The sequence below is a fragment of the Danio rerio genome, chromosome 4, assembly GCF_052040795.2.
Source record: "Danio rerio strain M-AB ecotype USA chromosome 4, GRCz13ab, whole genome shotgun sequence".
NCBI classification, from domain to species: domain Eukaryota; kingdom Metazoa; phylum Chordata; class Actinopteri; order Cypriniformes; family Danionidae; genus Danio; species Danio rerio.
In genome coordinates this window covers 7,188,389-7,207,370 of record NC_141024.2, presented here as the reverse complement: position 1 = coordinate 7,207,370, position 18,982 = coordinate 7,188,389, and the positions used below count along the sequence as shown (strand labels likewise).

General features: G+C 36.5%; 1 long non-coding RNA gene across 1 annotated transcript; it reads right to left on the bottom strand.

Annotated features, from left to right (window-relative positions):
- Positions 1–394: 394 nt before the first annotated feature.
- Positions 395–17,503, bottom strand: LOC147844616 (uncharacterized). The gene is made up of 5 exons (XR_015942204.1): positions 16,939–17,503; positions 16,812–16,837; positions 14,749–14,800; positions 12,538–12,615; positions 395–773 (listed from the first exon to the last, which is right to left on the bottom strand). It is a non-coding gene; the product is annotated as an uncharacterized LOC147844616 (long non-coding RNA).
- Positions 17,504–18,982: the final 1,479 nt, after the last annotated feature.

Genomic DNA, 18,982 nt, shown 5'->3' with positions numbered 1-18,982 from the left:
AAAACCTCAGATTTCTTTCTTTGAATTTTAATGTATAATAATTGTTTATAGTGTCAGAGAGACATAAACATGAGATGACACATTTAAGATTCATTTTTAAAATTAAGAGATATAAAAATGCATTTTTGATTAGTTAAATTATTATTTTTTGTTTAATTAAGAGGTTTTATCAATTGATTCTTTTTAACACTAAATTGTGAGTTAAGAAGTCAGAATTTGGAAATTAAATTTTGTAATTTATAATTGCATCTGCAACTGAATTGTGATAAGAAAATTCAAAATTGTTATTTTATGTCTGCCAAATTCTGACTATTTTTCTTTGCAATTCTTGCGTTTTGTCCTTACAATTACAAGTATTTATAGATAATAGCTTTAAAATGATAACTTAATAGTATTTCAGGGTCAAACAGTGGTCTTTTAATAGGTCATCAAATTGTTCTCATTGTAAAAACATCTAATTACATTTTCTTCATCCAAGTTTCACTAAATCACATTTTAGTAGCTGAAATCTGTAAATCATGCTAAAAACACAATATTTGGTTTATTAAAGTGTTACACATTTTAAAACATTAATCAAAATGATCACCAAACCATCTGGTTTAACTTGCAATAATAAACTAGCTACTTTAAAAATAGTTTTCAGGAAGCAGCGAGTCGGCTAACAAACATCAATCTCTTCTTAAAGTGGCATACAGTAGGAGAAGACTTACAATGCGAGTTCCCATCCCTCCCATTGGTCCACAAAAGATTTAGTAAGCCACAGCCAACTAGACCTGCAAGGCAGGCATTGCACCAATTTTAGCACAGCTAGCAAGCGTACAATGAGTTACACTACAGTCCAAAGCAATCCAACACAGTCGCTTTTCTGTCTGACCCACTAATGATATTTATGCCCTACTTGAAATTGCTTTTCATTTCTCCTCTATTTTTTGGAGAGACTTTGAAAATGAGTCGTCCGACCGGGATCCTAAACGCTTACACAGGCCTGCGAAAAAAGACGGTGTTCACCGAGCACGCCAGGGGGTGATATTATAGAATTGATTTATATGTTCAGAAACGTTGCACTCCCCCTAATAGAGGCTCACGACAGCATGATGGACGGCTCTCTGAATACACTGCATTGGTGCATTTCTCCCCGTTAAAAGCGCAAAATTTATAGTAGCTCTGTCGTGATAAATTAAACGCACGCACCGATTCCGCATCCAAGGCTTTTCACTCTAATCAACTGCTTTGTAACACTGCCAGATTCGTCAAAGAGTGCTGTGAAGCCCTCTTTTCGTTTATTTGAGGAATAATGAACACTTTCGTGCTTCACATCCAAAGACGTGATGGTTTATTTGCGGCTGTTAACAGATAAAGTACTCTGTGACATAGAAGAGATCCTGACTGCTCTTTGCGGTGAGAGGAATATGACATTTGAATGCGAGTAAGAGGGCTTGATATCTGCGGTTTTACACTTGATTCAATTGCTTAGTCAGAATCCAGGATCGTTTTCATCTTTCTCCCCTTGCTGGCTTCTATTTGCCTTGTATTTTTTTTTGTTAGAGCCAGTATTGGGTTAACTTAGCTACTGTAATAACATTAATTATCCATACTATGTATCTTTTAAAAAGACAACATCGGGCAATTGGAAAAAAAATGTAATTGTTCTTTGCATTTGTTTGTATGGTATAACGTTTGTGCGCATATCAGAAGATTAATGCTGGAATTTGGGTTTATTGAAAGTGTACACTCTAAGAAATGCTGGGTTATTTAAACCCAAATTGGGTAAAATGGGGACAAACTCTAAACATTGGGGTACATTTGGTCTTATGGATTAAATAAAAAAAATTACCTAGCAATTGGTTTATTCCAGGGGTGCTCAACCCTGTCCTGGAGATCTACCATCCTGCAGAATTTAGCTCCAACTCTGATCAAACCAATCTAAACCAGCTTGAAGGAGCACTTGGTAATTAAAGTCAGGTGTGTTTGATTAAGGTTGCAGCTGAAATCTGCAGGAAGGTAGATCTCCAGAACAGGGTTGAGCAGCCATGGTTTAGTCCATATTACACCCAAAATTGGGTTGAAATAACCCAGCACTTTTAGAGTGTATACTTGTTGACCAAATAAAACGTATTGACCAAAAAAGTTATATAATTGCCTTAATCACGGTAAATAAATTGGTTAGAGCCAGTATTGGGTGTTCTTAGTTACTGTAATTCCCATAATTATTCATACCATGTATCTTCTAAAAAGACAACATCGGGCAATTGGAAAAAAAAATGTAATTGTTCTTTGCATTTGTTTGTATGGTATTAACGTTTGTGTGCATATCAGAAGATTAATCCTGGAATTTGGGTTTATTGAAAGTGTTCACTCTAAGAAATGCTGGGTTATTTAAACCCAAATTGGGTAAAATGGGGACAAACTCTAAACATTGGGGTACATTTGGTCTTATGGATTAAATAAAAAAAATTACCTAGCAATTGGTTTATTCCAGGGGTGCTCAACCCTGTCCTGGAGATCTACCATCCTGCAGAATTTAGCTCCAACTCTGATCAAACCCATCTAAACTAGCTTGAAGGAGCACTTGGTAATTAAAGTCAGGTGTGTTTGATTAAGGTTGCAGCTGAAATCTGCAGGAAGGTAGATCTCCAGAACAGGGTTGAGCAGCCATGGTTTAGTCCATATTACACCCAAAATTGGGTTGAAATAACCCAGCACTTTTAGAGTGTATACTTGTTGACCAAATAAAACGTATTGACCAAAAAAGTTATATAATTGCCTTAATCACGGTAAATAAATTGGTTAGAGCCAGTATTGGGTGTTCTTAGTTACTGTAATTCCTATAATTATTCATACCATGTATCTTCTAAAAAGACAACATCGGGCAATTGGAAAAAAAAATGTTCTTTGCATTTGTTTGTATGTTTTTTAATGTTTGTGTGCATATCAGAAGATTAATCCTGGAATTTGGGATTATTGAAAGTGTTCACTTTAAGAAATGCTGGGTTATTTAAACCTGAAATGGGTAAAATGTGGACAAACCCTAAACATTGGGGTAAATTTGGTCTTATAGATTAAATTAAAAAGATTAACCTAGCAGATGGTTTAGTCCAGGGGTGCTCAACCCCGTTCCTGGAGATCTACCTTCTTGCAGAATTTAGCTCCAACTCTGATCAAACCCATCTAAACTAGCTTGTAGGAGCACTTGGCAATTAAAGTCAGGTGTGTTTGATTAAGGTTGCAGCTGAAATCTGCAGGAAGGTAGATCTCCAGAACAGGGTTGAGCACCCATGGTTTAGTCCATATTACACCCAAAATTGGGTTGAAATAACCCAGCATTTTTAGAGTGTATACTTGTTGACTAAATAAAACGTATTTGACCAGAAAAGTAATATAATTGCCTTAATTACTGTAAATAAATTCAACCTTTCTATAGAAACCATTTCAAAGAATCACATTAAACTTATTGCTTTGTTATACTAATATATTTTTCAGAATAGCTAGATTTTTTTAACTAAAGAAGGTTATGTTTGTCTGACAAATGCACATGCTTAAACCATGAATTGACTCATATCTAAAATGACAATATTATAATATGCATAAATATGCACATGGTGTCATCACTTTGAATCATTTAATGATATATTATATTATTTTAATATAAAATAATATCATATGATAGTCACATATGTGTGGATTTCATTAAACTCTGCTAGCCACACTAAATCGATTTACTAAATTGAACTGGTTCATAATACTCATTTCTTATTCACAAAAAAAATCCAGTGTAAGAGTCTTAAGATTAACCCAGACTTTTCCATTGCTTGCATCTATTTGTCATATAAATCACACTGGATTGTTCCTCTTCACTGGAATGAATCGGTTCACAAGAGTCATTTGTGTATGAATAGTACATAACTGGTTGGTGTGTATGGATATGCACTAAAAAGAACTGGTTTGTGAGAATCATTTGCTTGTGACTCGCTACTGTTTTGGTTGGACTGAAAGGTTTTGATTCACTAAAAGAACCAGTTCATGAGAATCACTTCCTTGTGAAACATACAGTACTGATCACCAAGTATGGATTTCATTCACTAAAAATATCCAGTGTAAAAGTTTTTAGATTCAGATCTACCCAGAGTTTTCATTTCTTGCATCTTTTTGTCATACAAAACACACTGGATCGTTCTGTTTCACTGGAATGAACCAGTTCACATGAGTCATTCATGTATGAATAGTACACCACCGGATGGTATGTACGGATATGCACTAAAATGAACTGGTTCATAAGAGTCGTTTGTTTGTGACTCAAACTGCTTTGGTTGGACTGAATGGTTTTGATTCACTAAAAAGAACCAGTTCATAAGAATCACTTCATTGTGAAGCATATAGCACCAATTATCCAGTATGGCTCTAATTCACTAAAAAGATCCAATGTAGGAGTCATCCTCTAATTTATTTTGATTCACCTACACGTTTCAATTTCTTACACCTTCTTTTTTAAACTTCTAATGAGGATAATTGTCACATTTGGGAAGTTTGGTATCCTCACAGTCATAATCCATGATTCCAAGTGTCTGATCCAATCAACTGTAGCGATTCGCCACAGGCCCATTGATGTGATTGGAGGAGTCCTTAGCATATCAGAGACTGATTGACCCTCGTGAGTCCTCCGCAAAGTCGTTGAAAACTCATTCACCTGCTAAATGGCACAAATCTGCTCTAATCACGTAAAGTTATGGAGAGGGCTTTTTTGTGATTTTTCGAGTGCCAGGATTTGATTCAGCCATCAAGGACTAATGTGTCTTGAGCCCTGACTCTGCATTTATAAAGCAGGGAGACGAAGCTGTGGAGGCACACATAAAGACTTTGTGGGAAAAACTAAATTACTTTAATTAAAAAAGGCTACTAGCACGCACCAGATGTTGGCATTATGTGCCGCAACATCTAATGAGCCCCCCCCATTCGCTGCCAGGCAACTACTCTGAAACGCTCTCAAACTTAAAGCTCCTTTCACAGTCGCACTTATACTTTTCTCACAGCAAATTGTGTTGAACAAGCAAGGAAGTTTATACTGTTTAATATTTCTGTGACATGACATCGGATGGTATTGTGCCCTATACATGCAGAAATCAGATACCATTCCCGCAGGGGCCGATTAGATTTGTTTCCATGCAAGACTACATTTCTAGGTTGTAACGAGCAGACTGTGAGCAGCATTTTAATGAATTGGGAGTTTGTAGAGAATCTAGTGATACTTTGCTATTTATTAATACAAATGTCTGGAGGCGTCAGTGCATATATAGTTAGTTATTAGTGGTAGTAGTAATATTAGCCAGTTGCATCCCATAGCAGCAACTTATTGCATAATACTGGATGGTACTTCAGAAACTGATGATCTGCTTTGGTTTTTATGCACATCCATGTCTATGGCTACCCAACAACAATCAGTAATAGGATAGTATGCAGTTCTGTGGTGTAAAATACATTGGTAACCCTCAATATATGTATTTATGTCTATTCATATATATGTATTTGAGCATCATTTTTATGTGATAACAATAAATGGAGCTTAGTCATTTTTGGCTGTATTGATAAGACAAACACAGCTTTGAAAACTGTAAAGGGTTAAGACAGACTGAACAGATTACAGAGTCAATTAAAAGGAAAAATAACTCAAATAACCACTTATTGCTAAGTGTCCAAATTTTTTTGTCAATAACATAGCATTAAGACTTAATTTAATCAAAATTTACAATGCTAATTTTGCTAGCACACATTAGCTGTTTCCATCCAAAAATGTGAATGAACTTTATGTGCAAAACTGGATTATCGCATAAAAGATGTGCGAATAAAGCAGCCGAATGAGTCAAAGCGAACAAAATCATCACTTCCTGATTAACTGGCGCCGAATATCAACAGTAAAAAGGGAATTTGCTGTGGTAAGAGAAGCTGTGTCAATCTTTTCTTCATCTAATAAATGACTTGTGCCTCAGAAGGCAATTCTGACACGCAGTGAACGCACAGTGGCGTTTGAAGGTGTCAGACGCAGAGCACAGACGCTCTTGATTCTGGAGGTCATTAATAATACAATAACACTAATACTTAAACGTTAAGGCATTTTAGAATGACCAAAACAACATTTGAGATGGTTTACGGTGGTTTGTCCATTTACACACATTTTCATCATCACATGATCTCTTATCACAAAATCACATGACCTTTTTTAATGTGCATACTGAAATTTGTGTGGTAAAAATGTTTCCATCATAGTTTATGCACATCTTTTCTTATCGAATAAAACGTTTATCCTACTCAGTTCTGTGTAATAGTTTTCCACATTTTCAAAATTTATGTGCATCATAGCATTTCCATTGGTAATCTCCACGAAAGTCTCATTTGTTTCCATGTTTGTAGTGAGAGTCCTTCAGTAATGATGTCAGTTTGACGTTTCAGACGCAATATTCCAAACCCCGCCCATCTTACTGTTAGTTTGCTACAATGGAATGATGTTTTAAAAGAAAGCCCCACCCCCCATACAATATTCCATTTACATTGGAAGTACATTAAGAATCTGAAATAACCTCAGCAACTTCTGGTTCACGCCAGCTTAGGGTTGTCAAAAGCTTTGAGTTTGGCACCAATCGGAATTTCTATTGAGCACATGGACATGATAGCTAATAAGCAGTCAGAATGTGCTCCAAAGTTAGCGGTAAATGAAAGTTTTTAAACTTCAGTACCAAAAGGTATCGAACTCGATAACATTACATAGATTTGAACTACTTTACATATTGTCAGAAAAGTCTCGAATTGCTACAATTTAACTTGTGCAAAAATATATAATTCGTTAATTTTCCTTTGGCTTAGTCTCTATTTCAGATGTCGCCACAGTGGAATGAACCACCAACTATTCCAAAATGTTTTACGCAGCGGATGCCCTTCCAAGTCTTTCCAAGGATGCCCTTCCGGATGCATCCAAGCACTGGGAAACACTCATACGCACTCATTTACATACACACTCATATACTAAGGCCAATTTAGTTTATTCAATTTACCTATAGCAGGGGAAACTGTGCAGGAAACTAGAACATCTGGAGGAAACCCATGCCAACATGGGTAGAACATGAAAATTTCACACAGAAACGCCAACTGGTCCAGCCAGTACACAAACCTGTGACCTTCTTGCTGTATGGCGATTGTGCTACCCAATGCACCACCGCGATGCCCTAAATATATTCATTTTTTAGCAAAAAAAAAAAAAAAAACTTTTAAAAATATGCGCAAAATGTGGACAAACCCAATGTTGGGTTAAAATTTAAATTAACTTTATATTACACCTACAACAAAATAAACTACTAAATGTTGGGTCAAATATGGACAAACCCAGTTTTGTTCATTGTTTAGTTAAATTTAAATTACACTTACAGCAAAGAATACACTTCAAAAATGTTGGGTTGTTTGTAACCGAACGTTGAGTCAGGCACCTAACCCAATGTTGGGTTAATTTTTTCAATTAAATTCAAATTACACTTGATAATTTGACAACCATTACACCACCATGCCGGCCAGTGAAAATGTACTTTAAACCCATTTAACCCAACTACTAAACCCAAGGATGAGCAAGATGTATTCTAAAATGTACAAATGAGGTCGCCAAAAAGTTATGAATTGCTCTGATTGCAATAAAACCCCTTAATCTAATCATTGATCATTCTCTGTATATAGTAGTTCTCTATGGAAACATACATAATGCAAACGACAGAAATAAAATGACTCATGCCACCGCTTTCCTGTTACAATGAGTTTGTCGTGTATCAAACACTCAGTTGTGACCCTGAGGCGTACAGGACAGGGGCATTTCTGAAGCACCGGCGCTCTTGACCTTCACTGCGGTTTTACAGCAGAGCCCAAATGGCTCCATTGGGTGTCATTTCAAATAACCAACCTCCTCCCCCCCCACTTCAGCCCACTCACGTCCTGAAACCACAGCTCAATGGACTCAATTACATAGAGTACAGCCACAGTTAGAGTGCTTTCTGAAAAACAGCAAAGTGAGGCCTGAAACGCTTCCTGGGATGGCCAATCGTGTGTTTCTGTTCCCATTGGAACCACTCAACCTCCCCCATTATAACCACAGCGAATATATATAGTTGAAGGCAGAATTATTATTGTGTCTGGAGAACGTGAAATCTGGGGTTCTCTCCTAAAACTGCTGCCCCCACAACCCAGCTCGGAAAATCGGATGACAATGAATGAATGAAGATTTATTTATTATTATATAAGACATTTCTAAATATAATAGTTTTAATAACTAATTTCTAATAACTAACTTGTTAAAATCTTTGCCATGACGACAGTAAATAATATTTGACTAAACATTTTTCAAGATACTAGTATTCAGCTTAAAGTGACATTTAAAGGCTTAACTCGGTTTACTTAAATACTGTAACACTTTATAATAACTACTCACAATAAATCATTTATTAAGCATTAGCATCTAGTGAATTTATTATCTGTTAAGCATTAACTCTACATTAATAAACGTTATTAGACAGTTTATAACTGCAGCTACAAATGCTGTATTCTTGACTTATAACCACATTTATAATTTGCCTAATGATTGTATTTTCATACTTTGTTAATTATTTATCTTTCATTACTTAATTACGTATTGCATTATTTACAAATCAGTTATTTAAGCATAGTTGGTTGTTTTTTAAGATCATTCAAAATTAGTTAGTAAATGATTAATAAACTATTCAAATCAACATTTACAATTCTTATTATTCAGGCATCTCCTAATAGTTAATTTGCAAGTTAATAAATGCTTAATTAACACAACTTCATCCAGTTTTGTGACCTAATCTAAATTAAGGACTACTTATGCTTCATAAATCTATTATAAATGACAATTAAAGGGTCAGTTAAATTCTAAACAGAAAAAGGAAAATAAACGACTTTATTAATTTCTATTCGTATAAAGATGCACAAATGAAACTGCATCAAATTAAAAATAAATCTTTGCAACCTTATCTAAAAAAAAAAATTACTGTACAGTTGAAACATTGCATCCTTTTATATTGCTAAATTATTATATTGTTGTTGTTTTATCCAGTTTTATGTTGTATTTTGACACTCCTGTTATTCAGCAATGTTTAAACTTTTGTAACGGAGGGTCTGACACAGTGGGATCCATTTGCAGTATATTTAGTAAACAGAGTTTAATAACAACAAACTCACATAAAACACGGTTGTAGTCGAACGGCTGGCGGCTGGCAAACACAGGGTGAGTATTCAGGCATTGGTCAAAGGCAGGCGGTGAGGATCAAAGTCGGGATGCAGGCTAGAGTTCAGGGCAGGCGGCAGGCAAGATACAGAGTCGAGATACAGTCCAAAGTAGTCAACGGGAAAGCAGGCAAGGATCAGGAAACGCTCAGTAGTGTTAGCCGGGGCAAAACAAGACTTCGCCCTAAACTGGAGTGAGAGTGTGGCTTATATAGGTGAGTGTGGGTCGTTAACAGGATGAGGAACAGGTGTTTGTACTTATCAGTTTAAGTGGATGACGTAATGTCTAGAAGTCCGGTGATGATGACCTCTGCTTGCCAGAGAGGGGAATGACTGGGACCGAGTCGGTGACAACTTTACATTAATTTTTACTTTTTAGATAATATTGCAGACTGTTGCTCATTTGATACTAAGCCTTTAGTTGTCATAAGGGATTTATAAAGCATAAATAGTCCTCGCTTTAGACTAGGTCACAGAACTGCATGACGTTGAGTTAATAAAGCATTTATTAACATACATGGTAATTATTACTATATGCGTGAATAATAAAATATATAAATGTTGATTTGAATAGTTTATTCATCATTTACTAACTCATTCTGAATGATCTTAAAAACCATAAACTTCCCTTAAATACAAATGGTTTGTGAATAATGAAATACTTAATTTAGTAATGAAAAATAAATTGTTAAGAAAGTATGAAAATACAATTAATAACCACATTATATATGTGGTTGTAAGTCAAGAATAGATCATTTGTAGCTGCAGTTATAAACTGCTTACTAACGCTTATTAATGTAGAGTTAATGCTTAACAGATAATGAATTCACTAGATGCTAATGCTTAATAAATGATTTATAGCATGTAGTTATTATTAAGTGTTACCGAAAAAACTGCTTGAGGCTGCTAATATTCTAGCCTAAATAAAACAGACTTTCTCTATAGGAAAAAATATTATAGGAAATACTGTGAAAAATTCCTAGCTCTGTTAAACATCATTTGAGAAATATCTCTGAAAAAGAAAGAAAGAAATCACAGGAGTGCAAATAATTTTGATCTCAACTGATTGTATCCTGTGGAGCGGTTACAGGCCTGGTGATGATCTGGCAACCGTCCAGAACCACAATACTAGTTAAGATGACTTCATCAATTTGCTGAGCGACCTTTAACCAAGATTGTTATCTCCAAGCTCTGTTCTCCAGATCGCCTGCCGCACTGAAATCATTCATTAGCCTATCGAGCGCCAGCTTCAAGGTTAAGTGTGCATGTGTTGAGGGCTCTGCATGCTCGCGGGGTCAGACGGGAACACGCAATCACGTCGCAAAAAGGAGACCCGCGGAGGAATGCAAGTCAAGGCGATCGATGGGTTTCGCTCTCGTCAAAGGATGAGAATGAAACTCAATTTTAATCAGCTGACTGCTGCTGTTTATTAGATGAGGTGGTGTTGATGGTGAAATGAAGAGTGTTCTGCATCGATACACGCATGGAATATTGGTAATGGTTTGAATGGAAGCAAATGAGAGACATTGTTTTGTGTATTTCTGTTTTTGCTTTTCACTTGTATTGATGCATTTATTGCTATTATTTAATTGTACTCAATTCTTAATTCCAATCACTTAAAGGGCACCTATTTTACCCCTTTTTCAAGATTTAAGATAAGTCTTTTGTGTTTCCATAATGTATCTGTAAAGTTTTAGCTCAAAACATCCATTAGATTATTTATTATACATCTCAGAATCAGGAATGTTCTGCTCTGAACAGAATGTAGCTGTTTTTGCTGCCTGTTCCTTTAATGCTAGTTTTCCCCTGAGGTCAGAGAATGCCTCAATCTCTGCCTTGTGTGCGTCAGATAAACAGCACAGTGACAGACATGAAGAAAGCAGATCTCATGTAACGATTTCCCCCACAGCCCAAAGACATGCGCTATAGGTGATTTGAATAAGCTTAATTGGCCGTAGAGTATGTGTGTAAATGTAAGAGTGTATGGGTGTTTCCCATTGTCGGGTTGCAGCTGAAAGGGCACCCACTGCGTAATACATATGTTGGATAAGTTGGTGGTTCATTAATAAAGGTACGAAGCCGAAAAAAAAATTAGTAAATTAATGTTAGACTAAGTGGACAATTGGTTGACTGAGATTTTGCTAAAAGGGAAACAGCTGCAACCGAATGTTAACAAGAAATAATTATATTACTTATTAAGTTACCCATAAATTATATTTTATAACATCCACCCTCACACTAAATATCAACCCTCACATTAATAAAACAGTTATTATACTGAGCATTATTAATATTATTTATTAAATTACCCATTAAATTGTATTTCATTAATACTTACCCCTACCCCAATCCTAAAGCAGGTCGCTGGCTCAAGTCCCAGATGGCTGTGTGGAGTTAGCATGTTCTCCCCGTGTTGACGTAGGGGTGCTTCGGTTTCCCTCACAGTCCAAAGACTTGTGCTATAAGTGAGTTGGTAGTTGGTATGAGTGTGTGTGTGAGAATGTGAGATTATATGGGTGTTTCCCAGTAATGGGTTGCGGCTGGAAGGGCATCCGCTGCGTAAAACATATGCTGGATAAGTTGGTGGTTCATTCCACTGTGGCGACCCCTTATAAATAAAGGGACTAAGCCAAAGGAAAATGAATGAATGAATGTTTGATACATGCAGAACTATATCAGAGTGCTTGAGATGCTGCTGTTGACCGTTGGCAAGGCATTAAAGAGGGTTGTTAAGATATCATGGGGTGTTATCAGCATGTTTAGCTTTAATTAACAAAGTTGTCTCTCTTTTCCCTTTAAATGGAAAACATTTCCGTCATCATGACATTATATTACAGTAAATGTTCATAATTTATCCTTCTCGAGCATTTCCACATCACTCAGATTGCATTCTCAGGTAATGGTGTCATTTTTGTGTGTGTGACAGTTTTCACCTCTACTGTCCAGGTCAGTCATCATTAAGCTCACCAGCAGTAGATTCAGGACTGACACCTTCCTGCACCACTGAGAGGATGAACTATTCTGAAGGGAGCAGAGTGTGTACGTGCGAGTGTGTGTAGCTTGAAAAATCACACACTAAATTCAGGCGCAGTCACTGTCAACTGCTTCTAAATTAGGCTATTCCGTTCGACTGCCCAATTGCCCCACAGCTAAGAAAACCAGAGAAAGAGAAGAAGAAAGAGGAGTTTTCCTCTAAAAAAGGAAGAGTCTTGGAAAGGCTGATAGTTTTGGGTATTTGCATTATGTCTGGTCCACATTATGACTTACTTTTAGAAGTAGAACCAACTGGAACATCAACCAACCATGATTCATTTTCTTTCTTGAGCTGACATTGGTTCTGAAAATCTGGAATAAGAGACATCAATGCGGGTAATAAGCTAAAAGGTTATGGTTACACAGATATTACTATGAATACACTAGTGGCCACTTTAGGTACATCAAATGGTGTAAAAGTGCAGATACCTACATAAAACATGACACCAGTAGAAGTATAAAGTCCTCCTTTTCAGTGTTTCATAAGTCATTGTACAAAAGTGCTTGATTTTTTTTATGATTTACTTGAGTAATAACATTACATATTCATGAATGTTTATTTTGCTAGAAGATTTAATCACCAAAACCCATCATTCTCTGATAACCATATGATAATTCAAGTGAAAACAACAGATCAGTTTGAATCATTTACTAGTGACTCTACAAGAGGCCGAGTCGGAAATCGGCAACTACTCAACACTACATTTTAAATGTAATTTACTAGACATCAATTAGAAAAGTTTAGTCTAAATAAGTATGAATCCGGGTAGTATGAATAGAAAATCAGATGTACTACATCTGCCATTTTTCATTATTATTTGATTCACTCCCATGAATTCTCTTGCAAGGCATCATATGATAGCAGAGCATTTATTGGATGCACACTTTATAATCTCACCAGAAGTAGTAGGTCATCTGTGTTCTTCTTGTCTACTTTTTTTTAATACTATGAATTTGCACATACTACTTTGCTTGCATATTATTTTCACATACTATAGTAGGGAAGTATGTGATTTCTAATACATACTAATTCTGAACTGATCGTTTGAATCACTGAAGACTCACTCTAAACAGATTATTTGAATCAGTGACTATGCTTTTATAGACATCAGACTTCCTCTGGAGTTTCACGTAATTTCGGGTGTTTCATTTTTAATTCCATTCAGGAGCATTTCATTCATGCCCCTGTGACAATCGAGATATTGGATGTGAGTATGAACTCCTGGAAGAGTGTTGCTTTAATGGTGCTTGATACCGCACGCCATATGGGCGAAAAAAAAACTCTGCATTTCACGATGCAGATGGTCATTTACTGACTCGGTAGGTGCAGAGAATATGTCAAACAGCTGTGTGTGTAAAGAAAGTCCTACACGACGCTACGTTTGATTAAGGTGTTTATATGTCTGTACTGCACTTCAATAATGGCACTAAAATCGGCAGACTCAACAATTTCATTTCTGTTTAGTTTGATTATGACCTTAATCGCATTAATCAAAAATCGATGTTTGCATGTTTGACTCTTTATCAGAGTATTGTCTTAATCGCATTAAAATCGGATTATTAGTGTTAACTTACTCAGTGAGTCATTTACTGGGGACTCGTTCTGAACAAATGATTTGAATTACTGAATCATTTACCGGAGACTCACTCTAAACCAGGGGTCACCGATCTCGGACCTGCCGGGGTGTTTCAAGTATACCTAGTAAGACCTTGATTAGCTTGTTCAGGTGTGTTTGATTAGGGTTGGAGCTAAAATCTGCAGGAAAACGGACCTCCAGCAACAAGTTTGGTGACCCCTGCTCTAAACGGATCTGTTTAATCGCGAATCATTGACTGGGGGAACATTTGCATTAATGAGTTGTTGTTTTGTGAACAAACATCAGTCCAAATCGCAAATGAATTGTTCAGTGCAATTTGTTAACCAAAGTTAACTGATAAAATTCAGCATGTTCACAAATTAAACGCTCATCTCATCTCTAAACAAGTGTAAAACTCCCCCCTTTCAAATAACATTTTACTCAGCTTCATTCAGGAAATGCAGTGTAGTAAAAAACATTTAGTTTTAAAAGATATTGAAAAAAAAGCTTCCTAAATTAAAAATACTCAATACTTGATCACAGTAGTGAAGTTAGCTTAGTGAAGCTAGGTACACCTGATGAACTGCTGGTTAATCCAAATATCTTATTAACCAATCACAATGACAGACATGTAGACATGACCAAGATGATCTGCAGAACTTCAAGCAAGCATTAAAATGGGGAAAAATGTGACTTTGAACATATATGTCCTAGGTTTAATAAAAATAATCTGAACAACAGAAATATGGAACGATCAGCATATATGAGTGAAAATACTTGAGCACTAATACTTGCAAAGTGTACCTAATAAAGTGGCCAATGAGTGTACATTAAAGGAAAAAAAAAAACATTTTAAAATGACACAAACCTTGCATATCTCAGCAATTCCTGTAAATAAATCCTCCTCCCAAGTGTTCATCCTGCAAACACAAAAGTATCAGCTTATTCAGCCTAAACCACGTGTGACCTAAATGGATAAGATACACCTTATTGCCTTTTAACTCCAATATAAGCACTCTATCGGCTTATTCAATGAACTCCTTCCTCATTTGCGAATGCTGGCATTGAATTAAATGACTGTATTCAATCTAAAGCATCTGCGGGGAGAGTCTATTTTAGACAGAAGTCCACTGGGTGAGTTTCTATCTGCCATCACTCTGTCTCTCCAGCCTGGCTTTGCTCATGACAGGTGAGCTAATTACCCTTCCAAGGTTATTTGGCTACGTCAACACTTTTAATTTAAGCTATTCTGCTGCAGCTGTTTAGATAAACAATTTGAAATCACAATTGAAATCCATACCAATGAGCTCTGAGACCATATATTTACGCTGGTGGGGATCGCGCTGCTGGTAAACAACATGCTTAATTGATTCTGCTGCCGAAGTGTTTTTCTCAACATACTGGTTCTAAAGTTGCCAAATGTCCTAATCGGTTCACAAGTGGACCATACTAAATACAAGTGCAAATGGGAGTACAGAATGTTTTGAGCATGTCCAATTTAAGAGGTAGGCAAAAACAAATTAGACCAGGCTGCTTTTGTAGTATAAACGTTAGCGTTGACAAATGCATTCAAGGCCTCCTTTTCCAGCCAATATAGCATCAATTCATCTTGGGAATGATGGATACAAGTCCTGAACAGGGGTCAGAGGGATCTTGAGCAATTTTATTTTATTTTTTTGCTGAGTAATGGCCAGGTCACAACGTGATGTTGATGGAAGAACAGGTTTTAAGATTCGCTCCTCTAAAGCACCCCAAAGTGGCTCAATAACATTTAATTCTGGTGACTGTGCAGGCCAATGGCAGATGTTCAACTTCACTTTTATGTTTATCAAACCCCTCTATCACCAGTTTTGCTGTGTGTACTGATGCATTACTACCCTGATACATAGCACCACCTCCAGGATACAATGTTTGACCCATTAGGTGTAAACTGTCCTCAAGAATGTTTTGGTCACCCTTGGAAGTGACCCAGTGCTCATCTAGCATAAGTATTGGGCCTAGAGCTTGCCATAATATAGCACCAAACCATCACTGATCAATCTCCATGCTTCATTCTGGCCATGCAACAGTCTGGGTGGTACGCTTCTTTTGGGTTTCTCCACACTGTAACTCTCCCGGATGTGAAAAAAACGGCGGAGATGGAATTTGCCAGGGGAATGAACAATTTCAGACTGGAATGAATACCAACTGATATACAATGGTATACATTATTACAGTATGTATATGCACACCAAGTAAATGCGCATTAATACAATGTACAGGGTTTCCACTCTAAAAGTCGGAGAATTTAGCATTTGACTTAATCACATGAAAGCTTGATGGCTCAATAATATTCACATCTGGTGATCGTGCTGACCATGGCAGATGTTCAACTTCACTTTCATGCCCATCAAACCACTCTGTCAACCAGTGTTGCTGTGCATACAGACACATTATCCTCCTGATACATGACACCACCTTCTGGATACAATGTTTGAACCATTGGGTCCACATGGTCCTCCAGAATGATTGGGTTGTCCTAGGCACAAGTATTGAAAATCACTAATATTGACTGTCAATGTCTGGACTAGACTTTGTATATTTCCATGACATTGGAAGGTAAAAAAGACTAAGCATTTAAGCTAACCACTTGTGGTTGGTCCACTGAAAATGCATGTTAGCATTTGGAAATAGGGCTTGCTTGGTCAAAACTTCCATTGCACGCACTCAATTAATTTTATTGTGTCAATATGGCATCTGCTTACTCATGGCTGATGCATCTGGACTTGGAAAGACAAACGAAGCCCCGATGACTGTGCGCGTTTGTTCAGCGTGCTCTGACTCAGCAATCCTCTATAGGTGAAGCAGAGCACTGCTAATTCAGTTTAGAGGATGAATATAGCCTTAATCTAATCAATGCATAAAACATTTTTGGTACCATGAATCACTGACCTCAGCGGAGATGGCGTGCTCTTCCTCTGCAAACAACAAGAAGAAAAACACTCTCTTTAAATCAACAAGTGGCAGGCAGTCAATTCTGGAGGGTAGGTCATAAAACTGACATAAATGCTCTCCATACCTTAAAAAGACAAACAGGAAAGATTTTCCCCCTTCACTTTGAAAGAACAGCCTCAAGGTAGCCGTAGTTCACCCACCTGCTGTGTTGAACTAATAAAATGCATGAAAGTGACTCTGAAATGTTGCCTGGGAGATGTGTTCAGCAGCAATGAAACGCAGGTCATGCTCTCTAAAGGACGAGAATGAACAAGCTGACAGAATCACAGTTTCCATGACATCACATGCCCTGTTTTCATATACCTCTGATGGTATATGCTGGCTATATATAAAACAGCACATATAAAACATTGCCTCATTACTCTATTTGTTTTCTATGCCCTGAGTTATACAGTGAGCATGAATCTGCATTAGCAAGGGGCTTGATTCAGAACACTGGGACATTGGTGACTCAAAATGCATTAACTCTAATGTCCTGTTATTTGCCGTCAAAAACAGTGCAGTGGAATATGCTGTTATGCTTTATTTTCCAATCTCCTGAACTAGAAAGCTGTCTACGACACACCAACAGGGTTTCTGCAGGTTTCACGTAGTCACATTGAAAACTTTTTTTAAGACCTTCACGAATTACATATCAGACTTGTATAAAGCTTGTAATGGGCCAGCAGAAAAAAAGATTTACTTGCCCCATCAAGAAACAAATTTCTAATTAGTTTTATATACTTTAATAAACTAAATGTATGCATATCAGACTTTAATAATATTAGTTTAGTTATAAAATAGAGTTATAAATATAGTTAGTTATAAAGAAATTAGTTTAAGTTGATGAGGTGGGGGCCAAGCTGGAGCACTCATTTCGATCCCCTTGACTCTGCATTGGTTGGGGAAAATCCAAAGTGGACCAAAAGCAAACGATCACGGTTTGCTTAAGATTGGCAATCGAAATTTGGGAAATGCAACCAGCAGAACCTGGGTATTAAAAAAAAAACATAAAAACAAATAAGTTGAGTAAATGGAGTTTTTCTACGGCTGTGTGTTGGATTGATTGGGTAGCTTTACATAAATAAAGGGAAATTAAGACCAGGGGTACGTTCTTCGTATGTGGATTATTCAATTAGCTGGATTTGGTAATTGACGATTTGACATGATCCAGGATCGTTTCATTCTTCAAAACTGATCCCAGAGTTGTTGTCATAACAACAGGTCTGGTAGCTCAAACCTGCTGGGGAGCAGGCTCATTTCATATAAACAGGATCAGACCGCTTCATTTCAAGCAAAGGTAATACTGAAAGTACGTACCTAATGCTGATATTTTAGTACTGTAGTAGTTATATACACTTGGGAAAATAGTCAAATAGTTTAAAAAATGTATGTATACATTTATAATAATTAGTAACATTTAATATTAAATAACTAATAATATTTATGTTTATATGCATATAAGAATTTTTAAATATATAATTAAAACAATGCAATCTGCACTCCGAAATAAAAGTACAAATTGTTGTTTTTTTTTCCCCAAGGGGTTCAAAGAGAACATTTATTAATATCGACTTTTTAGGCACAAATGCGTACTATTTTAAGGTACGATAATAGACAACATGCACAATATTCAACTGTTTTTTTTTTTTTTTTTAAAGAATATGCGGTCATGCACATATTTGACAGCTAATCTGTCGGTGATTTGATGCTTTGCAGATACCTTTACCTATGTCACAATGCTTTTTTAAAGCAAAATTTTTTAAACTCGCTGATTAAGAAACTTAAATAGGTGTAGGCTACTATAATAAAGAAATCCGCTCTCAGAAATGAAAAACTAAATGATATTTAAAAATACTAAAAAATACTCTTGACACATGAAAGTGTAAGCCTGCAGCTCAAAACAAATGTGGAAAGTTATTGCATATCATATTAAACATACTGTTTACTGCGACCTTTATGTAATTTTGCTCACATGAATAACTGAATATTAATCAGATGATGTCATTACGCTGCTGTGCCGTCAGCCAATCCTTATCTTGCTGGTCGTGATTTCGAGGATCGATAGATCTGTCCTTTACAACACACGCAGCGATCCCAGATCAGTTCATCCAGACATTTTAATCTGA